The 24,052-nt window shown below is 41.0% G+C and overlaps 1 protein-coding gene across 2 annotated transcripts in view; it reads right to left on the bottom strand.

The window, feature by feature from the left end:
* ARK2N (arkadia (RNF111) N-terminal like PKA signaling regulator 2N) overlaps positions 1-23,576 on the bottom strand; it is an 89,995-nt gene extending 66,419 nt beyond the window's left edge. The window contains exon 1 of one of the 2 annotated variants that reach the window (XM_081263446.1): positions 22,456-23,576. The gene's annotated coding sequence lies outside the window, so the exon portion shown is untranslated. The remainder of the gene's footprint in view (positions 1-22,455) is intronic. The other variant, XM_081263447.1, reaches the window with a different exon arrangement.
* Between the last annotated feature and the right edge of the window lie 476 nt (positions 23,577-24,052).

Raw genomic sequence — 24,052 nt, 5'->3', positions numbered from 1 at the left:
AAAAATGAGCATGGTGGTACACATATGTAATCCCAGATACTGGGGACAGCTATGGCAGGAAGTTCCCAAGTTCTAGGCCAGTATGGGAAACTTAACAAAGCCTTGCCTCAAAATCAAAATTTTAAAAAGGGACTGAGTATGTAGTTCAGCTATAGAGTACTTGCCTCGCATGTTCAAGGCCCTGGGTTCAATCCATATACTGCCCCCCCCAAAAAAAAACCTGTAATTTCAAAGCACTACAAGATAAATGGCTACCCACACTGAAAACTAAACAATTCTATTTAGGGTTTAGAAACATTTTAATTATTTTTATTAATTACTGCTCATAGTTAACCTACAATGAATAATCCTCATTTCTAAGAAAAGAATATGTAGGTCAATGGCCATGATATATTTAGAAAAAATATATTTAGAATACTTTCTGAATTTCCAGCCTGTTCCTCAGCCTAAGACTGGATCATGCTACAAAGCAGTCTTCTTTAACCAAACATGAAAGTTCTGAAAATCTGAATTGGGGGGGGGGGTGCGGGAAGTGCTGAGGATTGAATCCAGTGCCTTGTGCCTATGAGGTAAGCACTCTACCAACTGAGCTATAACTCCAGCCCTCCCCCCCCTTTTTTTAATACCAGGAATTGAACCTAGAGGTGCTTAACCACTGAGCCCTTCATTTTCTTAAATATATTTTATTTAGAGACAGGGTCTCATTGAGTTGCTTAGGGACTCACTAAACTGCTGAGGCTGGCTTTGAACTAGTGACTCTCCTGTCTCAGCTGCAATCCAGAGCCACTGGGATTACACTGCACCTAGCAAAATCTAAATCTTTATTTTTTAATATTTTTTTTAGTTGTAGGTGGACACAATGCCTTTATTTTTATTTATTTATTTTTATGTCGTCTGATGATTGAACCCAGTGCCTCACCCGCGCTAGGTGAGCACTCTACCACTGAGCCACAACCCCAGCCCAGCAAATCTAAATCTTTACAAAAGATAAATTAGACTATCCACATTAAAGATATACATGTTTAACCAGGTACAGTGTCCAGGCCTGTAATCCCAGGGATTTGGGAGGCTGAGGCAGGGGGATCAAAATTCCAGCCTGCTGGACCCTGTGGTGCATATCTGTAATCCTGCTGCAGCGGGGATGAAACATGAGGATTGAAAATTCAAGGCCAGCCTTGACAATTTAGTGATGCCCTAAGGAACTTCGAAGGACCCTGTCTCAAAAAAATGGCAGGGTTGTAGCTCTTGTAACTCAGTAGTTCAGACCCCTGGGTTCAATCCCCAGTATAAAGGGGGAAAAAAAAACTGAATAGCTTTAAAACCAGAAAGGTATTCCTCATAGTTCTGGAAGTTAGGAAATTCGAGTTCAAGGCACTGGTAGATTTGGTTCATGTTAAGGGTATATTTCCTGGTTCAAAAAAACGAGGACTGAGCGCTGTGGGCTGGCGGGCTAGTGGGATGGCAGATGAGGAACAAGACCTGACCGTGAGTGAACACCAAGTTTGAGGAGGAAAATAAGAAATTGGAGGAAGTACAGAAGGTGGACAGGGTAAAAGAAAGACTTTTTTCTAAAGAATTACGATGTATGATGTATGGGTTTGGGGATGACCAGAATCCTTACACTGAGTCAGTGGATATTCTTGAAGACCTTGTCATAGAGTTCATCACTGAAATGACTCACAAGGCAATGTCAATTGGAAGACAAGGTCGAGTACAAGTTGAAGATATTGTCTTCTTGATTCAAAAGGACCCAAGGAAGTTTGCTAGGGTTAAAGACTTGCTTACCATGAATGAAGAATTGAAACGAGCTAGAAAAGCATTTGATGAAGCAAACTACAGATCTTGGTAATTTTTGTACTTCATAAAATTTCATTATCTTCTGTGGAAATAATATATAATAATTGTGTATTTTGTTCAGTAATGTCCTAAAATCTAGGCATGTAAATGAAAGATGGAGAAACAAAGTTTTCAGCCTTTATTTTCATGTCTTTGATTTTAGAGTGATCCATGAGCCTTTAATTGCCTGCCTTTACATGACTATACTTGAATTACTTACTGAGTTTTAATGACTACACATAAGTTAAAGTACCTTACAAATTATGCAGTTCCTTCTGACTTTTGACTATGATGAAGGATGAAGTAGTATTTATGTGTTAGGTATATTTGTACCATTATAAGCTATACTATAGCTGTTTAATATGTGAAATCTAAGTGTCATTTTTGACTATGACAGCTGAGACATATGCCTTACATATTCTGAATTTTTCAGAAAACAGTGGTCTGAGATGTTATTAAAGATAGTGAACTGTTTTTTCTTTTAAGGAGATGATATTTGAAACTAGTTTTTGTAAGAATGTTTGTGTCTTAAACGATGTTTTTTTTTTTTTTTAAAGATAGAGTGAGAGAGAGAGAGAGAGAGAGAGAATTTTTTTTTTTTATTTTTAAGAGAGAGAGAGGAGAGAGAGAGAGAGAGAATTTTTAATATTTATTTTCAGTTCTCGGCGGACACAACATCTTTGTTGGTATGTGGTGCTGAGGATCGAACCCGGGCCGCACGCATGCCAGGCGAGCGCGCCACCGCCTGAGCCACATCCCCAGCCCTTGTTTTAATATTTTCTAAAGAGTGACTTTTTTCTTTTTTAGAAAATTAAAGTTTTATGTTGATGCTTCCATGTTGAAAAACTTTCTTGATAAAAAATAACCTAAGTCCCAAAAGGTTTTATAAGTTTTAGAACTCATTTTCCCAATCATCTACTTTCAGTAGCAGGAATGGCAATGTTTAATGAGCTAATGGTAAGATAAGCATTTGGGGTAGTGTTTTTTTTAACATATTTGTAAGTACTTGTGGAAATATGTAGTTGACTAAAACCATATGTAGCTACAAAAACCACTTTGTAGTTCAGAGTATACAGGTTTTGTGTGAATTTAGCTTACTGCATTAATTACTGCCCTTAGCTTAAAATAAGGATTAAAATTGCATGTTACTGTTTGTGAAACTGAACTTTTTGATTCTACTTATAAACAGTATCTATAAATCAGTACCTGGGAACATTTTACTTTCTTAACCTATTGATACAAGGAACAAAGTATAAAAAATTAAACAGGGGGGGAAAAAAAAACAAGGACTGAACCCAGGGGTGCTTTATCCCTGAAGTACATCCCCAGCCTTTTTTATGTTTAGAGACAGGGTGCCAATAAATTGAGAAGGCTGACCTAGAACTTGTGATCCTCCTGCCTCCACTCCCAAGTTGCTGCAATAATAGGAGTGGCCCAATAGGCCCAGCCAGACTACTATTTCTTACTGCAACCTCACATGGTAAAAACGGGTAATAAATCTCTCTTTGTACTGTTTCATAAGTACACTAATGCCATTCCATTGGGCAGGCACTCATGACCCAATCACCACCCAAAGGCCAATCTTCCTGATATCTCACCTTGGAGGTTAGGATTTCAATATACACATTTGGAGGAGACACGTATTCAGACCATAGCTCAATGCTCCTCTCCCTCAAAATCCATTATTCTTTAGTTTTCAATAATTTCTAAAACTGGGCTGAGGATGTGGCTCAAGCGGTAGCGCGCTCGCCTGGCATGTGTGCGGCCCGGGTTCGATCCTCAGCACCACATACAAACAAAGATTGTGTCCGTCGAAAACTAAAAAATAAATATTAAAAACTCACTCTCTCAAAAAAAAAATTTTTTTTAAAGTTTCTAAAACTGAGCCAGGCACAGTGGTATACATCTATAATTCAGGAGGCTAAGGCAGAAAGATCACAAATTCAAGGTCAGCCTCAGCATCTTAGTGAGACCCTCAGCAACTTAAAGAGATCTTGTCTCTAAATTAAAAATTGGGCTGGGTCGGGGGAACACGCCTGTAATCCCAGTGGCTGAGGAGGCGGAGGCAGGAGGACCACGAGTTCAAAGCCAGCCTCAGCAAAAGCTGAGGGCTAAGTGTGGGAGGCCGTCATATCATGTGACCAGCATTTTCCTCTCCTGATTGGTGAGGCTCTGGCAGTCACTTCAAGTGATCTGGCCGCATCAAAGTGGCTGTAGGGGTGGCCCAGATCTTGAGAGTTGTAAAAATGTACCAAATGTGTCTTCATGCCTAGGCATGCCTTCCTGTAGCCCCCTGGGTCAAGCTATGCTCACCTGTTCCTTTGTGATATTAACCCTTTGCCCTGTTTGGGATAGAATGTTTCATGGAAATGCCCTTTTTGTGTTCCCTTCTCTTACTCTGCCTTTGGGTGTGGCCTTCCTAGATGTCAGTCAACCTGCTGACAGCAGACATCCTGAAGCTAGACTCAGCCCCTTGAAACCTAACCCTTTGCATTATTTGAATGGCTTCTCCTCAATAAAAGGGGCCGGCACTGTCCAACTGTGGGTCGGTCCCTCCCTCCCTCCCTCCCTCGCTGGATAATAATCTCTGGTATTATTATTAAGGTCACAGGAGCCATCACAAGACCCCCAAAGAAAAAGGTATCTCTGTCTCTTGTGTGGTTATTTTGCGCAGCCCAGTTCCCCTGGAGTGACCCTGGGTGTTTTTGTCACCGGGGAAAGTGACAGCTAAGCAACTCAGTGAGACACCCTATTTCTAAATAAAATATGAAATGGGGCTGGGGATGTGGGCTCAGTGGTTGAGCCCCCCTGAGTTCAATCCCCAGTACCTAAATAAATAAATATTAAAAATTAGAAGGACTGGGGATATTGCTCTGTGGTAAAGTGCCTTTGGGTTCAATTTCCCGTACCCATCCCCTCAAAAAATTGTCATGATTTCATGATTAGTTTACTACTGTCTATATGCCTTGCAACATATAAGATACAAGGGAACAGGGCTTCTGTCTCATTGATTACTTATCTGAATCAACTAGAAAAATACCCAGATGGAGACCCTTAATATCTATTGAACAAGATATATTTAAGCAGGGTTAGAGATGTAGATCTGTGGTAGAACCCATGTGCAATGTTCTAGGTTCAATTCCAAGCAAACAAAAAATATTAAACGTAAGACATTTTGCTAGGCCTTGTAGATACAAAGCACCACATACATTTGGGTTTTCTTTTGGATTATCATTTGTTTGTTTTTTTGGTACTAGGAATTGAATCCCGGGCCTTTTACAACAGAGCTACATCCCCAGAGCTCTTTTTATTTTGAGACAGAGTCTCACTAAGATTAGGAGGCTGGTCTTGAACTTCTGACCCACTGGCCTCCTAAATCTCTGGTATTATAGGCATGCACCACCATGCCTGACTATACATTTGGTTCCTTAAAAATGTTTTATTAGGGGGGCTGGGGGTTTGGCTCAGCGGTGGAGCATTTGCCTAGCATGTGCAAGACCCTGGGTTCGATCCTCAGCACCTCATAAAAACAAATAATAAAAGTATGACGTCCAACTACAATTAAAAAATAAATATTAAATAAATGTTTTATTAGGGCTGGGGATGTAGCTCAGTGCTACAGTACTTGTTTAAGGTGTGAAAGGCCCTAGAATCTATCCCCAGCACTGCAAAAAAAAAAAAAAATTATCAAAATAGATTTTTTATGATGGGTTTGTTTGTTTGGTACTGGGGAGTAAATTCAGAGGTGCTTAACCACTAAGCCACATTCCATATCCTTTTTTGCATTTTATTCAGAGACAGGGTCTCACTGTGTTACTTAAGGCCTCAGTAAATAGTTGAGGCTGGCTTTTAAACTCATGATCCTCCTGCCTCAGCCTCCCAAACCATTGGCATTACAAGTGTGTGCCACCACTCCCAGCCTTTATGATGTTTGGATTCTTTAAACATTATGACATTTTTAAAATGTTAGATTATTTGCTATAAATGTTCATTTTAATAATTCCCAAACCATTTAAAAATGGTAAAGACAAACTCTGCTATAAGCTATCCTTTACCTCACTTTACCAACAGATGCATTATTAACATAATATGAGCCTCCCAGAAGAACATAACAATGATAAAAGGCTTTAGAAATTAATTATTTTTTCAAAATAGCAGCCACTGAATTAAATACATGCAAATCAAAACTACACTGAGATTCCACCTTACTCCAGTCAGAATGGCAATTATCAAGAATACAAGTAATAAGGGGCTGGGGTTGTGGCTCAGCGGTAGAGAGCTAGTCTGGCACATGCGAGACCCTGGGTTCGATCCTCAGCACCACATAAAAATTAAATAAATTAACAAGTGAAATAAAGGTATTGTGTCCAACTACAACTAAAAAATAAATATAAAAAAAAAAAGAATACAAGTAACAAGGGGCTGGGGCTCAGTGGTAGCGCACCTGCCTGGCACATGTGAGGCAATGGGTTGGATTCTCACGATCATAAATAAATAAATGTCAATGACTCAAAAATATTTTTTTAAAAAAAGAATACAAGTAACAATAAATGTTGGCAAGCATGTAGGGGAAAATGGCCACTCATACATTGCTGGTGGGAGTGCAGATTGATGTAACCACTCTGGAAAGCAGTACGGAGATTCCTCAGAAAACTAGGATGGAACAACCATTTGACTCAATGATCCCACTCCTTGGTTTATACCCAAAGGTTCAAAATCAGCATACTACGAAGACACAGCCACATCAATGTTAATAGCAGCTCAATTCACAATAGCCAAGATATGGAACCAACCCAAGTGACCTTCACAGGAGAATGGATAAAGAAAAGGTGAGATATATATAATGAAATATAACTCAGCCATAAAGAAGAATAAAATTATGGCATTTGCCAATACATGGGTAGAACTGGATACTATCAAGCTAAGTGAAATAAGCCAATCCCAAAAAACCAAAAGCCAAATGTTCTCTCTGATATGTTAATGCTAACCCACACCAAGGGAGTGTGGGGAGGGGAAGAATAGAAATTCATTGGATTGGACAAAAAAAATGAAAAGAAGGGTGGGATAGGGGATCAGAAAGACAGTAGAATTAACAATTGGACATAACTCTCCTATTCTTTTATATGAATACATGACCAGGGTAACTCCATATCATGTACAACCACAAGAGTAGGATCTTAACTAGAATAAATTATACTCCATGTATGTACAATGTGTCAATATACACTGTATTGTCATGTATACCCAAAAAAGAACAAAAACGCTGGGGATATAGCTCAGTTGGTACAGTGCTTGCCTCATACGCACAAGGCCCTGGGTTCAATCACCAGCACCACAAAAACAAACAAAAAGAACAAAAATAAATAAATATTTTAAAAAAACACCACAGGATATGCAACTTAGGGATTATAAGAATGAAGAAAGAAAGAAAAAATAAATAAATAAATAAATAAATAAATAAATAAATATCAGGTTTTTAAAAATTGTAGTACTGCCTTTCAAATTAAAAAAATCAATGAATGCAGAAATAAATAAATAAATAAATAAATATCAGGCTTTTAAAAATTGTAGTACTGCCTTTCAAATTAAAAAAATCAATAAATGCAGAAAAAAAAAAAAAAAAAGAAAGCACGTTGGAAGTCACCGTGGACAACTTTGCAAGACCCTGTCTTAAGATGAAATTTGAAAAGGGTTAGGGGATATACTTGGTGGTAGAGCACCCCTGAATTCAATCCCTCATACAATGGTGGGGGGGGGGGGGATCTATGACTCAATTAGTACAATCTAAGGCTTCCCCTGCACCCTGTACTGGAGGTTGAACCCACAAGCACTTTACCCCCAGTAAAAGCTATACCCCCCCCAATCCTATTTTTTATATATTTTATTTTGATATATGGTATTACTAAATTGCCAAGACTTGCCTAGCAAATTGATTCTCACCTGCTGCAGTGGTGCACACCTGTAATCTCAGTGACTCAGGAGGCTAAAACAGAAGGATCCCAAATTCAAAGCCAGCCTCAGCACCTTAGAAGGCCCTAAGCAACTCAGCAACATCCTGCCTCAAAAAGTAGGGGTGGGGGAGGAAGGAAGGAAAAGAAAAAGAGCTGGGGTGTGCCTCAGCGGTTAAGTACCCCTGGATTCAATCCCTAGTACCAAAAAAAGAAAAAAAATCAAACTTGCAATTCTCCTGCCTCAGTCTTCTGAGTCCCTAGGATTACAGGGGTGCACTCTCTACTTATGTATTAACAACAAATACCAAGCCACTTCATAAATTTAAAAGCTATGCTACTGATTTCATAATTTTCCCTAAAAACACAAAATCCAATTTTTAATAGATTTTTCTCCTCCTAGTGTTGGAGATATGAACCCAGAAGTGTTCTACCACTAAGGTAAATCCCCAGCCCTTGTATTTTTGAGATAAGATCTCACAAAATTGCCCAAGCTAGCCTCAGTCTCGCCAGTACCTGGGATTTACTGGTTCGCCAACATGCCTAGCTAACTGCGAATTCATTTTTTAAAAGTAGTAGCAATTTCCCTATCAGTTGAGACGAAGATAGTGTGTGTGTGTTTTACCGGGTATTTAACCCAGGGGTGCTCTACCACTAGGCTACAACCCCAGCCTTTTTAAATTTTTATTTTCAGATAAGGACTTACTAAATTGCCCAGATGAGCCTCAAACTTGCAATCCTTCTGCCTCATCCTCCAAGTTGTTAGGATTACAGGTATGCACTTCCATACTCAATTGGATCAAGATTTTTTAAAAGAAATCCATTAGCAATCAATCATCTTTAGAGACAAAAAGGTTTCTGCTTTTTTTTTTTTTTTTTTTTGCAGTGCTAGGGATTAAACATAAGGCTTCTCACACACTAGGCAAGTGCCTAATCACTGAGCTACACACCCATAATTGTGGGTCTCTGAAATCACTTATTTAGCTACTTTGCCTTAGCTCAACTGTGCCTACTCTATACCTAGATGCTTTAAAAAAAAGATGCTCAAGCCCAGCACAGTGGTGCACCCCTATAATCACAGCTACTAAGGAGGCTAAGGCAGAAAGATTACAAATTCAAGGCCAGCTTCTTGCTTCTGCGGCAAGACAACTTCCACAGTGAGATCCTCTCTCAGAACACAAAATAAAAGCCTGTAGATGTAGTTCAGTGGTAGAAGTGCCCCTGGGTTTAATCCCCAGTACCAAAAAAAAAGAAAAAAGAAAAGAAAAACGAACAACCAAAAAAACATTTTGAAGTTCTATCTAGTTTTATTTTTTAAACATAAACAAATAGCCAGGCACAGTGGTACACACCTATAATCCCAGCAGCTTGGGGGCTGAGGCAGGAGGATCACAAGTTCAAAGCCAGCCTCAGCACCTTAGTGAGGCCCTAAGCAACTTAGGGAGATCCTGTCTCTAAATAAAGGGATGGAGATGTGGAGGGTTGCGCACCCCTGGATTCAATCCCTGGTACCAAAAAATAAATAAATAAACCAAAAACCAGGGATAGGAAACACACAGACTGGAAAGCAACAGACAAATTGTAACATGAAAATAAGAAAGATGAAAGCTTTCAAACAGTATTGTGTGCCTATTTCCTGCTGGTTTTAGCCAATGTTCTCGAAAAGTTTTAAAGTTATTAATATTTCACAGTGTTAGATAAGCTAGCTATCAAAATAGAATACTGTGAAATATAATGGGAGGGGAGAATCATAATACTAATAACTACCCAAGAAAATTAACCCCTATTATTACCTGATTTTTCTGACCATAGCACACAAATACACTCCACTGTCTACTGTATAAAAAAAGATAGTTTTCTTTATTTGATCCCAGGGACACTCTACCACTGAGTTATGTCCCCAATCCTTTTTATATTTTGAGACAGTTTCACTAAGATACCCAGTATGGTCTCAAACTTGCCATCCTCCTACCTCAGCCTCCCGAATTGCTGAGATTATAGGTGTGTACCATCAAGGTAATTTTTAAAGCAAACAAAAATAAGTACCTTTTTGTTCTTAGAGCCGGTCACTGATTTCTTACACTGTTTCGCTCTATTACTACCCAGCTCCCAGACACGGCCAAGGCCTGTGGTTTTGGAGATATGAAAAATCTTGCCAGCCTCCAGTTACTCAGCATTTCCCTGGCAGACAAGAGATACATGGAGGGGTAGGTGCCATTACGAGCAGATATGGGAAGTATTTGAAGCAGTTTCCAGCCCATCGCCTGTTGACTTCTTTCACGGCTTACATCAGTATAAGCACATCAAGACTTGTGAAAAGGAAAAGGCCAGCCTTTTCCTTTTGTGAAGAAAGCTTTAGGCAAGTGTGGCTCTACCAATACAGATGACATAAGATGTGGAACTACTGGCAGTAGAGATGATGAAGATACTGGTCTCTTTGGATCTGAGGATAAGCAAAGAAGCAGGAAGCTAAAGGAAGAATGCCTTGTACAGAATCAGTCAAAGATAGCCAAAAAAAATCTATACTTCTTGCCAAGTCTTCCCTCTCACTAGATGTGAAACATAGGGATGATGACATAGATATGGCAAAATTAGAAGTGTATCAGAAGCATTCAAACAGAGAGGTTGGTTTGGGACTTCTAAAACTACTTCTGGTGGGATATGAAGTTTAAAGTTTCAAATACTGTCAAAGGGAGATCAGTAGAGTAAACTGACCATGGGCAGGGAGGATGGCAGGGAAAGGGGAAATACAGGGGAATTACAGCAGCCAAATTAACTGTTATATTGTGTGCATGAACTAATAGATAACAAATCACTCCATTATGTATAACTACAAAGCACCGATATAAATCTGGGAAAAAAACAAAAACTTCAAATACAGTGTGTAGTTGAACATGATACAGTTGGAACACACATGTTAGAGGAGCACATCACTGCTGTAGAGGACTAAGGACAATCCCTAGAAATGGTCACTTTCACGGAAGATCTAAAATCCACCCTGGGTCAACGTAACTAAATAAAAGTTTGAAAGATTAAACACAAACACACAAACACTAAGGATACTTAAAACCAAGAATTTTATGCTACTTTATTTTTGTAGTACTGGGGATTAAATCCGGGGCTTCAAATTGCTAGACATTAGTTCTACTAAGCCACTACCCTGCCCTTTTTTGAGACAGAATCTCTCTAAATTATGTAACCCAGCCTCAAACTTGCTATCCCACAGTGTCTACCTCCCAAATAGTTGGGATTACTGACATGTGTTACCACACCTGGCAAAGCCTAAGGACTGAAGCAGGAGAACCCCAAACTTGAGACCAGCCTGGGCAATTTGGTGAGATTCTATCTCAAAATTTAAAGAGGAAAGGTGAAAAAGCTGGGGATGTAACAAGTGTTAAAGTATCTCTGGGTTCAATCCCCAGTACCACAATAAGGGGAAAAAAAGATTAATTTTATACTTGGGGGAAGAGAAAAATAAATGGCACATTATGAGAAAAGCATTTAAAAAGAAACAAATTATTTGTATAAATGTTTTCCTCATCTCCTCAGCCCCATTTCCTTATAATATCCCATAAAAACAAGGATCATGTTAATTCCATTCATTCACAGTTCCTAACACATAATAAATACTTATCAAGAGTTGGGGACATAGCTCAGTTGATAGAGTGTTTGCCTTGCATGTATAAGGCCCTGGATTCAATCCCCAACACCACAAAAAAAAAAAAAAAAAAAAAAAGGGGGGGAAAGAAAAGAAATTGCCAAGACCAGTTGGGCTTGATGGCACATACATAGTTCTACCTACCCTGGAGACTGACAAAGGAGGATCACAAGTTCAAAGTTAGCCTCAGCAACTTAGAGAGATCTTTTCTCAAATATAAAATAAAAAGGGCGGAGATGTAGCTCAGAGTAGAGTGCCCCTGGTTTCAATTCCCAATACCACCAAATACACACACAAAAAGAAAGAAAACACTATGGCCACTAATGAAATAAAACTCTTTGTAGCCAGGCACACTGGCACACACCTGTAATCCCAGTGACTAGGGAGGCTAAGACGAAAGAGGAACATCAATTCAAAGCCAGCCTCAGCAACTTAGTGAGGCCCTAAGCAACTCAGAGAGACCCTATCTCAAAATAAAAATATACAAAAGCTAGGGTTGTGGCTCAGTGGCTAAGTGCCCCTGGATTTACTCCTCAGTACAAAAAAAAAAAAAAAAAAAACTAAGGAACTTCATAGTTATGGATATAATGGATTCTCTCCTTAGATCTTGAGGGGAAGGGACTTTCTTTTGATATTTAACAAGATACTACTTTTTACCCTATTCTTGTGCCATGTGGCTTAAGATATTTAATTTTATAGTATCTGATTTTGCTGCTTTATGCATAAATATGAAGTCACTTTATTTATAGTATTCTAGTAAGGAAACAGCTTTACTAGGCTATTAGCAACTGTGTCACTTTTTGTCTTATGTTTTATGGAGAAAAATAAAATCAAAGAGAAGTTACTCTATGAGAAATCATACTGATTCTATGTAATGTAATATTGTCCTACACCATAAAGCAAACACTTTTTTGAGGGGGGAGGCGGGTACTAGAGATTGAACCCAGGGGCACTTAACCCCCGAGCCACATATCCAGCCCTTTTTTATATTTTATTTAGAGACAGAGTCTCACTGAGTTGCTTAGTGCCTAAGTTGCTATGGCTGGCTCTCAACTGGTGATCCTCCTGCCTCAGCCTCCCAAGCCACTGGGATTATCACACCAGGCCCTTTTTATTTTTTGAGATAGGGTCTCACTAAATTGCTTATGCCTAAATTGTTTAGGGTTCACTGAGTTGCTGAGGCTGACCAATAAACTCCAAGTTTCTGAATCTTTTGAAATATTGGGGGGGGGGTCCTCTTTCCTAATATAATATAAATATTAACTTACTTAATTGACTACTAGTACTTTTTTTTCCCCCAGTGCTGGGGATTGAACCTAGGGTCTCACACACCCCAGGCAAGACATTCTACCACTGAGAGGCAACTACTACTTTATATAAGCACCAATACTTGAAAACAATTTTGTGTCGGGCTCAGTGGCCAAACCTATAATCATAGCTACTCAGTAGATGAGGCAGAGGATTGCAAGTGCAAGGCAGGCCTCTACAACTTATTAAGACCCTGTTTCAAAATAAAAAATAAAAAGGCTGGGGGTATAGCTCTGTGACGGAGTAATCCTGGGTTCAATCTCCAGTACTAGAAAACAAAGTGTAATTGAGCCCAGCCCAATGACAGACCTGAAATGCCAGCTACTCAGGAAGGAGGCAGAAGGTCATGAAGTTGGAAGCCACCCTGTACAATAAAGTGAGACCCTGTCTCAAAATTAAAAGGGCTGGGAGTGTAGTTCATGCATGACGTTCTGGATTTAATTCCTAGTACTAAAGGGGGCAAGGGGAACAGGAAAGAAAATGACTGAGAAGAGGTTTAAAGGGTTAGAGTACATAAAGAAAATGCTAAGGACTGGGGTTGTGGCTCAGTGGTAGAGCGCTTGCCTAGCAGGTGTGAGGCCCTGGGTTCGATTCTCAGCATCACATAGATAAATAAATAAAGGTGTTGTGTCCATCTACAACTAAAAATACAGACATTTAAAAAGAAAGAAAAAAATGCTTAAAAATTGTATTTTTTTCCTTTTTTCTCCATTTTTTTACTGGTGGATTATAGTTGTATATAATAGTAGGATGTTATTACATATTTGTATATGCTTACAATATAACAATATAAATTGGCCAACATAAGGAAATGCTAAAATAAATAAAGCTAAATGAATCTGTCTACAGTAATATATGCTGGATTAGGCCAACGGAGAACCTGAAATATAAATTGTGAGACTGAAAATATGAAAAGAGAGCAGCTTTGCTTGCTTTCCAGCCAATCTTTTCTCCACTGATTAAAGCCCTATAAATAGGCCAAAAGTGATAACGGTTGCTCAAATCACTTATTACTGCAGATACTACCACTTCTGGCATGTACCTGGACCAGCATCGGGACTGTGAATAAACTAACATCAAATAAGAATCCACATAAGTTACTAAATGCAAAAAAGGTGAATTACCCATTACTCAAAAAATTAGTGTAAATCAAAAATAATTTAAGATACAGGGTCTAAATTTCTCCAAGATTTCTGTTCTGGTCATTTTCTATCTCCCTCAGAAAACAATTCACATAAAGAAGGGTCACTAAATGTTGGAACCTGAAGTCCCCAAGACAAATTGCTAAAAATCTATCCGCTGTACATACACAACAAATTGCTTAGTGGATTGCAGAGGAAAAAACAATGGGAAACACTTAATAAAAATGCTGACTTCAAGCCAGGTGCAGTGGTGAATGCCTATAATCCCAGTGACTCCAGAGGCTAAGACAGGAGGATAGAGAGTTCAAAGCCAGCCTCAGCAATTTAGTGAAGCCCTAAGCAATTCAGTGAGACCCTGTCTCTAAATAAAGTACAAAACAGGTCTGGAGATATGGTTCAGTGGTCGAGTGCCCCTGAGTTCAATCCCTGGTACTGCCCACCCTGCCAAATGTTGACTTCAGAACATGCTTCTCAGCTGAGCACAATGGCATACACCTGTAATTCCAATTACTGAAGAGGCTGAAACAGGAGGAATTCAAGCTTATGACCAGCCCGGGCAATATAAATATTTTTGTTTTGTTTTGCTTTGCTTTCTGTTTTTGGTTCTGGGGATTGAACCCAGGGGCATTTAACCACTGAGCTACATGCCCAGCCCTTTTTATTTTGATTCAGGGTCTCACTAAATTGCTTAGGGCTCAGTAAATCGCTGAGGCTGGCTTTTGAAATTGTGATCCTCCTGCCTCAGACTACTGAGCCACTGGGATTACAGGCCTGCACCATAGCACCTGAGAAGCCTGGGCAATTTAGCAAGACTGCCTCAGAATAAAATAGAAAGAGCGAGGGATATAGCTCGGTGATAGAGTGCTCCTAGGTTCAATCCCCAGTACCACCAAAAAACAAAAACAAATAAAACTTTCATCTCTTGCCTAGCATGTGGAGGCCCTGAGTTCAACCCTCAGCACTGGATAAAAAAGAAAACCTGTTTCTATGCTATGTTTTTAGTTTATGTTTAAATAAGGCAGGCAGGATACTGCTTACAACTTGACTACATGAGGTTTTTGTTCTTAATACAGAAAGGAAAACAATCCTGTTTTCCTAGAGTTTTAGTCCACACCCAACTTCCCTATCCCCAACAATACTCTTCTCTAATTATAAGGAACTTAACAAAATAGTGACTCTAGACATCAGGAAACTTATTTTTTTAAAACCCAGACAACACAGTAAAAAGATAACTTCTGATTTCTTTGGTCAGTAGCTTGTTTCTCAAGTATTAACCATACTAATAAAAATTTAATATCTAGACTACCGTAGTTTATATCTTTCTTAGGAATAACTATTATAAGTAAATTTGAACCCAAGGGTGCCCTACCACTGAGCTACATTCCAGACTCCCTTTTAAATTTTATTTTGAAATAAGGTCTTGATAAATTGCCCAGATTCACCCCGAATCTGCAATTCTCCTGCCTCAGCCTCCTCAGTAGTAAGTATACAACACTGTGCTCAGTTCCCAATACATACATTTAACAGATTTAATTTTATTGCTCTAACCAAAACTGATTAACTAAAATGTGGACTTGATTTTCAGGTAGGAAAAAAGTATTTTGGAGCTGGTGCAGTACACATGGCTGTAATCCCAGGAACTCGGGAGGCTGAGGCAGGAGGATCACAAATTTGAGGCCAGACTCAGCAACTTGGGGAGACCCTTTCTCAAAAGATAAAGAGGGTTGGGGATATAGCTCAGTGTAAAACATCCCTGGGTTCAATCTTGGTTACCCTCTCCTCAAAAAAGAATATTTTGAGAATGAATGGGCAGTATAAAAAAGAACATTCACATTCAAGTCTCCAGTCTTATTCTTTTAAGCTTTTAGAGACCCATTTAAGAAAAATGTTGTAGGTCAGAGTGGCCCAATTTTATAATCCCAGTATTTTGGGATGCTGAGGTAGAAGAATCACAAGTTCAAGGTCAATCTAGGCAATTCAACAAGACCCTATCTCAAAAAGGAAAAATAAATTTTTTTTTTGGGGGGGGGGGGCCTGGGGATGTGGCTCAAGCGGTAGCACGCTCGCCTGGCATGCGTGCGGCCCGGGTTCGATCCTCAGCACCACATACAAACAAAGATGTTATGCCCGCCGAAAAAAAACTAAAAAAAAAAAAAAAAAAAAAAAAAAAAAAATTCTCTCTCTCTCTCTCTATAAAAAATAAATAAATAAATAAATAAATAAATATTTTTTGGGGGGAATAAGAAATTGAAACCAGGGGCACTTAACCACTGAACCATATCCCAAGCCCTTTTTTACATTGTATTTAGAGACAAGGTCTTTCTAAGTTGCTTTAGGCTCTCACTAAGTTTATGAGGCTACCTTTGAACTCACAATCCTCCTGCCTCCGCTTCCCAAGCCCCTGGGATTACAGAACTGCACCACCAGGCTGGCAAAAAAGAAAAAAAAAAAAAAAAAAACATTCTAAGGGGGGAGGGGCAAACAAGGATGTAGCTCAGGGACAGAATGTCCAGTACTCACAAAGAAAACTTTTTAAAGTATTCCTTTTTGAGGAATAGATATGATCAAAGTTACGTTATTTGCATGTATGACTATGCCACCATGAAATCCCTTATTCTGTATAATTAAAGTACACTAATAAATAAGTCCAGTTAATAACTTAGAGATCTGCACCATTTACCTACTATTTTAAGTGATAGCCTAAGCAAATAGAAATGAGCTTCCTTATTTTGGATAAAGACATGAAAAACAAAATTTATAACAAACACTGTAAATTAAAAGCACAAATTCTAAATAAGAAAACCAATAGACTATGAGTCATTGGTTATTTTAAAATATTTTTAGGACGGGGGATATAACTCAGTGGTAGGGTGCTCACCTAGCACGTACAAAGTCCTGGGGTTAAATTCCCAGCACCACAAAAAATGAAATATTTAAAAATCATTTTTACTATTCTCAGCTGTTACTAATATGTTCTGATAAATGTTTATAGTATATTCAAAATGTTTCCACTCCTAGCAGTTAAGGAATAGATTTAAAACAAGCAAAACACCTTTTCGTTTCACCCCGCTTCTTCCTTTTACAGGGCCCTGTAGGCTGAGTATAAAAACTGACTGACTAAACATCAATCCCACCTCTTATGAGAGAAGCTGCCCACACAGAAGAAAACACTTGCTTCTTTCTCTTAAGCTCACTAAAAGTTTTAAAAGAATAAGGAAAGTGGGTGGGATTAAAGATAAAGAATACTGGGACGAAGTGGTACATGACTAATCCAGCTATGGGGGATGCTGAGGCAGGAGAATCACAAATTCAATGCCAGCCTCACCAAATTAGCTAGCCTGTCTTTTAAAAAGCAGGGGAAAAGGGTACTGGAGATATAGTTTAGTGATAGAGCATCTCTGGGTTCAATCCATTATGTAGTAGGGGGTAGGAGATTATTAAATTTCTTTAATCTGGTGATCATGAATCCAACTAAACCGGCATGATGATGAACATGTGTAATCCCAGAAAGTGGGGAGGCTGAGTCAGGAGGATTACAAATTCAAAACCAGCCTCAGCAATTTAGTGAGGCCCTAAACAACTGAGACCTGTTTCAAAATAAAAAATAAAAAGTGCTGGGGATGTGTCTCAGTGGTTAAGCACCCCTGGATTCAATCTCCAGTACCAAAAAAAAAAAAAAAAAAAAACCCAAAATAAGTAAATGAGACCTGAGCTTGGGTGTTCTTCAGTGATAGAAGTTGCCTAGCATGTGCATAGCCCTGGGTTCAATCCCCAGCAACAACCACCACCAAAAAATTGTTTTAAAGTATATATATATATATAGAGAGAGAGAGAGAGACAGACACACACACACACACACACACACACACACACACACACATCCTATATATAAATAGGAGCAGTACAATTTCTACTTTTTAAAGCCCAGGAGGCTGAGACGGGAGGATCCCGAGTTCAAAGCCAGCCTCAGCAACTGAGCGAGGCACTTAGCAACTCAGTGAGACACCGTCTCTAAATAAAATATAAAAAAGGTCTGGGGATGTGGATCAGTTGTTAAGTGCTCCGGGTTCAATACCTGGTACAAGGAAAAAAAAAAAAAAAAAGGCCTATCTCATCCTTCATATACCACCTGAGTTTTTCTTCACTAAAAGAAGAAAATTCAAACTTGTTAGCAGACTGAGGTACACCTTTTCATTTCACCCGCTCCTTCCTTTTACAAGGCCCTACCTCTATCTACCCTATCCACCCCTCTGAAAATTCAAGGCACTGGCCCAACAAGACTAATTCAAAAGCTTGATATTCATGACTTTGCCTAGCCTGTTCATTAGACTGGAATGTCATCCAGAAACCCATCTCAAACCTCAGGTTTAAATGTTGAAGTTTCAGAAGCACCAGGACTTTGTTGGTCTTAATTTCCTCCACAGCTTTTGCAACTACAGCACTACTGGCACACAATAGGGAATCAATAAATTAGTGCTGTGAAAATACAAGAGGTTCCACATGAATATTTAGTCTTCTGCGCTTTCTCAATAGCTATTACCCCTTCTATAGTCTCACAACCTTTTACTCAAGTTATTATATGTCTATTTCATTTTGCCTACACAATTATAACTAGCCTCACATGCACAAGGCCCTGGGTTCAATCCCCAGCACCACAAAAAAAAAAAAAAAAAAAAAAAAAAATTTAATCTGTTATAGGTGTTTCAAGCATTGTCAATTCAGCAAACACAACATAACATTACTTTCATGTCCCTAGTTACATGCAAGAAAATGAAAACAGTCTAAGATAATTTATCAAAGTTACCATATGTAAGTTTTGGGTCTCTAAAATATACCAGTTCCAAACTTTAAAAAACAGGGAAAGGACTAGGAATGTGGTAGAAAATCTGCCTTACTAGCTCAAAGCTCCAGGCTAAAGGTTTGATTTTCAGAACCACAGAATAAAAAATACTTGCCAGGCAAGGTGGCACAAGCCTTTAATACCAGCAACTATGGACACTGCAGCAGGAGGATCACAAGTTCAGGTCAGCCTCAGCAATTTAGCAAGGCCCTACCCACCTCAGTGAGACCTTGTCTCAAAATAATAAAAAAGGCCTGGGGATGTGGTTCAGCTGCTAAGCACACTTGGGCTCAATTCCACTACCAAAAGGGAAAAAAAACAAACAAAAACCATAACATTGCAGATCACAAAGAAGTTGATAGTCATACAGTGAAGAGATTTTTAAAGTCTAAAGTCAATATAAATATTAAAACCAAACAACCTTTGACAGAAATACATTAGCATACAGTTCTAGCAGAGCTGCATTAAATTATAACCTAAAGCTGAATTTATCTTTATATGAGTTTTTTGGTGGGAAGAGGATACTAGGGACTGAACCCTGGGGTGCTGTACCACCAAGAAAAAAACCCAGCCCCTTGACATTGTTTCGTTTTGATTTGTTTTGTTGTGGTGCCAAGAATCGAACCCAGAGGTGCTTAACCACTGAGCCACATCTCCAGCCTGTTTTATTTTTGACGCAGGGGAAGTTGCAGAGGCTGGCCTTGAACTTGCAATCCTCCTGCCTCAGGCTCCTGAGCAGCTGGGATTAAAGATGTCCACAACCACACCCTTAAGCACCTTTGTTTTCAGACAGGGTTTCACTCATTTTGAGAAAGGGATCTGCTACACTGCCCAGGCTGGCCTCAATCTTGCAAATCCTCCTCCCTCAGCCTCCCAAGGTGCTGAGATTCAGGTGTGCACCACAGTGCCCAGCAATACATGGGTCTTGAATAAATCATAAAAACTATAAAACAGTTTTATGACAGTAACTCTCACATAAATGGATGAAAGAGTAATATAAACTGAATTGGTGAGTAACATAACAAACAAGTACAATATGAACTTAAAATGAAGCCAACAATGGGGAGTAAGGTTCCAGTTTCAAAATCCAGTCCACCCTATTTTCCATAAAAAGGTTCAGGGAAAAAAAAAATCCCAATTAAAAATCTGATTTAGGCCAGACTCATGCACACCTGTAATTCCAGCAGCTCAGGAGGCTGAAGCAGGAGGACAAGTTCAAAGACAGCCTCAGCAACTCAGCAAGGCCCTAAGCAACTTAGCCAGACCCTGTCTCAAAATAAAAAAATTAAACGAGGCAGGAATGTAGCTCAGTGGTTAAGCACCAAAGGGTTCAATCCCTAGTAACAAAAATTCTTGTTTTAGTTAGTCTTTTAAGTACCTTGAAGTTTCTCCTTGCCTTATCAGACCTAAACACTTATTCTGATCTTTACAACTATATGTTTTTTTTTTTTAAAGAGAGAGTGAGAGAGGAGAGAGAGAGACAATTTTTTAATATTTATTTTTTAGTTCTCGGCGGACACAACATCTTTGTTGGTATGTGGTGCTGAGGATCGAACCCGGGCCGCACGCATGCCAGGCGAGCGCGCTACCGCTTGAGCCACATCCCCAGCCCACATCTATATGTTAACATTATAAAAAACATATGGTTTGAGCTGGGCACAGTGGCGCATGCCTGTAATCCCAGAAGCTAGGGAGGCTGAGACAAGAGGATTGTGAGTTCACAGCCAACCTCAGAAATGGTGAGGCACTAAGCAACTCAGTGAGACCCTGTCTCTAAATAAAATTCAAAAAAGGGCTGGGGATGTGGCCCAGTCAGTGGTCGAGTGTCCCCTGAGTTCAATCCCCGGTACCAAAAAAAAAAAAAAGAATAAAGGTGTTAGTGAAAAGCACTCTAGAGGAACCAGATTTAAGCCAAGCATAGTGGTACATGCCTGTCATCCTAGCTATTTAGGAGGCTGAAGCAGGAGGAGTATCACAAGTTCCAAACCAATCTCAGCAATTCAGGGAGACTCTGTCTCAAAACGGCTGTAGCTCAGTAGTAAAGCACCACTGAATTCAATCCCTAGTACCACCAAAAAAAAAAAAAAAAAAGAAAGCAAGAGTTGGGTATGTAGTTCAGTGCTAAAGTGCTTACCTAGCAAGCAGGAAGGCCTGTGTTTATCCCCAGTAGCGGTGGAGGAAAAAAGTGGGGAGGAGGACTGATTTATAAATTTTAAAAGTGTTTTTAATTCTCATTTAATGAATCTGCCTAAAAATTTCATTCAGGTTCTTTTTAAAGTAGCATACAGCTCACTGCAGTGAATTCAATCTTGGTTACCTGGAATCAAATATAATTCATAACTTTATATTTACTGTACACAAGGCACTCAACTAGACATTGTATTGGGCATATTAATCAGTCAAAATATTATACTTTCTACTAAAAAAAATAAATTATCATTGTGACTCCTCAGGACACCAGGTAACAATTATCCTGTTAGTCTGTAAAAATGCTTGTTAAACCAAAAGGCAATGCTCTGATTACTGGAGAAATCCAGACTGCCAGGATCAGCAAAACTACCTTAAAAAGTTAATAGCCTCCACCCTTAAAATATCCCAAGAGAAGGGAGTGATTCAAACTATTAGTTAGCATGTGCCCAGCGATACTACACAATAATAACCTAAGCAAAACTGCCAGATGCATTTGTAATTAAGAAGTCCAACATTGATAAAGCATCATCAGTGGGATTTTCATCCAACTGGGTGGAAGGATTCTGCAAGCAAAAGCTCAGGCAAAATCCGAAAAGCATACTTAAGCATAAACTGCCAAGCAGTGAAGGATCTAAGAGGGCCAGTAAAACCCTCTCTTCCTTCAACCTGAGAAGCATCTCTTCTTTTGTAACCAGGACAGAGCAATTTAAAAGAATGAATGAATGGCCTACAATTCCAATAGGGACTGCTAGATAATCGGTACGATACATAAATCAGTACAATAAGAAAAAGTATGAAATGCTACTATGGAAAGGAATGGAACCCTGGGAAATCAAGAAAGACAAGAAGTTTTTAAACGGGGGATCGTCAGTGTACGTTCTAGCCTGCTTTTAAAGAAAATCGCAAACTCCCAAGAAGAGGACAACTTTGGATATATCTCTCCCATTGATTTCTGGCATCTGCCGTCGGACAGTCGTGGAAGCGTCCAGAGGCAGGCAGCACCAATCCTATGACAGCCCTTTCTCCAAGGCCACGGCAGCGCGGCGCTGGGGAGGCCGCCGGGACTCTTCGCGGCAGGGGCAGGTGTCCGCGCCAGACTCCGGCTCGCCGACTTGGCGGAGCTGCGGCTCCGCTTCCCCTGCCCGCTGAGCGCCGAAAAGTTAAGTGAAGACAACTCCAGGGACGAAGTCGCTTCCCCACGCGGCCTGGGGGCTGCGGCCCCTCTCGCCTTCCCCAAGCCCCAGCGGCCGCGGAGGACAACTCGGCGACGCCGGAGGACGCGGGGGTCACCAGCAGCAGGCAAGCCACGGGGTGGAAGCTGTACGGACCGCGCTTCCCAAGTTCTGGAGCAAGCCCCCAGCGAGCCTCCGACATGCCGACCGGGCCCGTGACGACCCCGCGCCCGAAGACCGCAAAGCCCTCACCCGCGGCCCGCAACCCTCCGCCTCGCCCCGACCCTTCCCTGGGACGCAGCCCGAGCACCGCGGCTAGACCAGCAGCCAGGCCGCAGCCCTGCGCCCCTTCCCGCCTCACCTGCGCTCCGCTGCTGCGCCGTACCTTCTCACCCGCTCCGCGCGCCCCGTCGGGGCACGCACGGACCCCCGGCCCGGACTCTCCCGGTCACGGTGACTAGAGACGCGTCGGCCGCTGCCGCCTTCTCTTTCTAGGCACAAACCCCGGCAACCAGCAGAGGGTCGCAGTCAGCGCCCCCGCCGGGGCCAAGAGAACCTCGCCGCCTCCACAGCCTCCACCACCAATTCCCTTCAGTCGTCCGCGCCGCCCCAAGAAAATGTCACCAGAGGCCGTTCCGCTCTGCGCCTCACTTCCGCCCGGAACCACAGAGCTAGCGCGGGTCGCCTAGAGCGGCCGCTGCGGCTGGAGCCTCTGAGGACTGTAATAGAAGGCCAGGGGAAAGCCCGACAGCGCCATCTGGCGGGAGGGAATCCGCGCTCCTCCCGCTGCAGAGTGTCGGCGCGTTGGCGCCGGCTTCGCGGGCGTCTTTCCCACATGCTCTCGTTCCTTCCGAGGGGGTGAAAAGCCAATCAGTGCAAACCAAGGATAGCGCTTTCATTCCCGTGCACTGCCCAGTACTCACCCCCTCCCGAAGGTTTCCCGATGCTAGCGAAATCTGAATCCTTGAATCACTCCAGCAGGAAGCCGGCTCCCTTCCCTACCCACTTTTCCTCGGAAGTCATCACCTTGGCTTGGGGAGACCAGGCTGTGCTCCTCTGGTGCGGTGGCACCAACGTCCTGTTCAAGTTTCTGCACGGGAACCTTGCGAGCCTTGCAGATAGCGCGCCACCTGCTGGTACGATGGGATCCGCCAGGGAGACCCCGCTCTGCCTCTACGTTGGTTCCAAACGCCCCAAATTCCACCTCTGCAGAGTCATTCCTTGCATTTGCAGCTTGCCCTGGGAAGAGTGACGCAACGGCGCTGTCTCGGAGTTTTCTAGGCGCGTTCCTGAGATGGGGCGGAGGAGGGAGGAGGGAGGAGGGAGGCGGGGGGGTGGGGTATTAGTTCCTGTTGGGGGACCTGGAGAAAGATGAAGCGATCACAGCAGTCTGGAGAGTAGAAGGCTTCCAAAGGAGGAAAAGGAGATGCGAAGCACAACCTCATTACTCAATATCTGGCTCCCTACAAGCAATACAAAGTTCTGAAAGGGGACAAAATAAACGACTGTAAGAGAAAATATCAAGAGTCTTTACCTTTTTTTATCATTTATATTTTTCTGCTACATTTATTATTCCTACCTTGATATTTTTGTTTTTTGTTAGTGCATTATAATTATACATAGTAGTGGGGTTCATTATGACATTCATACATGTCCCTTTTAAACAGCTGGATTTTGATGTGGTGACCCATGCTTGTAATCCCAGTTACTTGGGAGGCTAAGGCAAGAAGATTCCAAGTTTGAGTCCAGCCTGAGCAATTTTATGAGACCCTGTCTCAAGAGGAAAAATAAAAAGGGCTAGCGATGTCGCTCAGTGATAGAGCGAGCCTGGATTTTATCCCCAGTACGGAATGTTAGTGTGTTGTGTTGGAAAAGATTTTGAAAATCCCACAACTCTCCAGCCCCTTAACAGTCTCCTCTTTAGACCTGGCCCTTCAGAATCCCCACCTCACCCCAAT

Source organism: Spermophilus citellus (genome assembly GCF_964194105.1).
Source record: "Spermophilus citellus genome assembly, chromosome: 12".
NCBI classification, from domain to species: Eukaryota; Metazoa; Chordata; class Mammalia; order Rodentia; family Sciuridae; genus Spermophilus; species Spermophilus citellus.
This window is presented reverse-complemented; position numbering and strand designations above follow the sequence as displayed.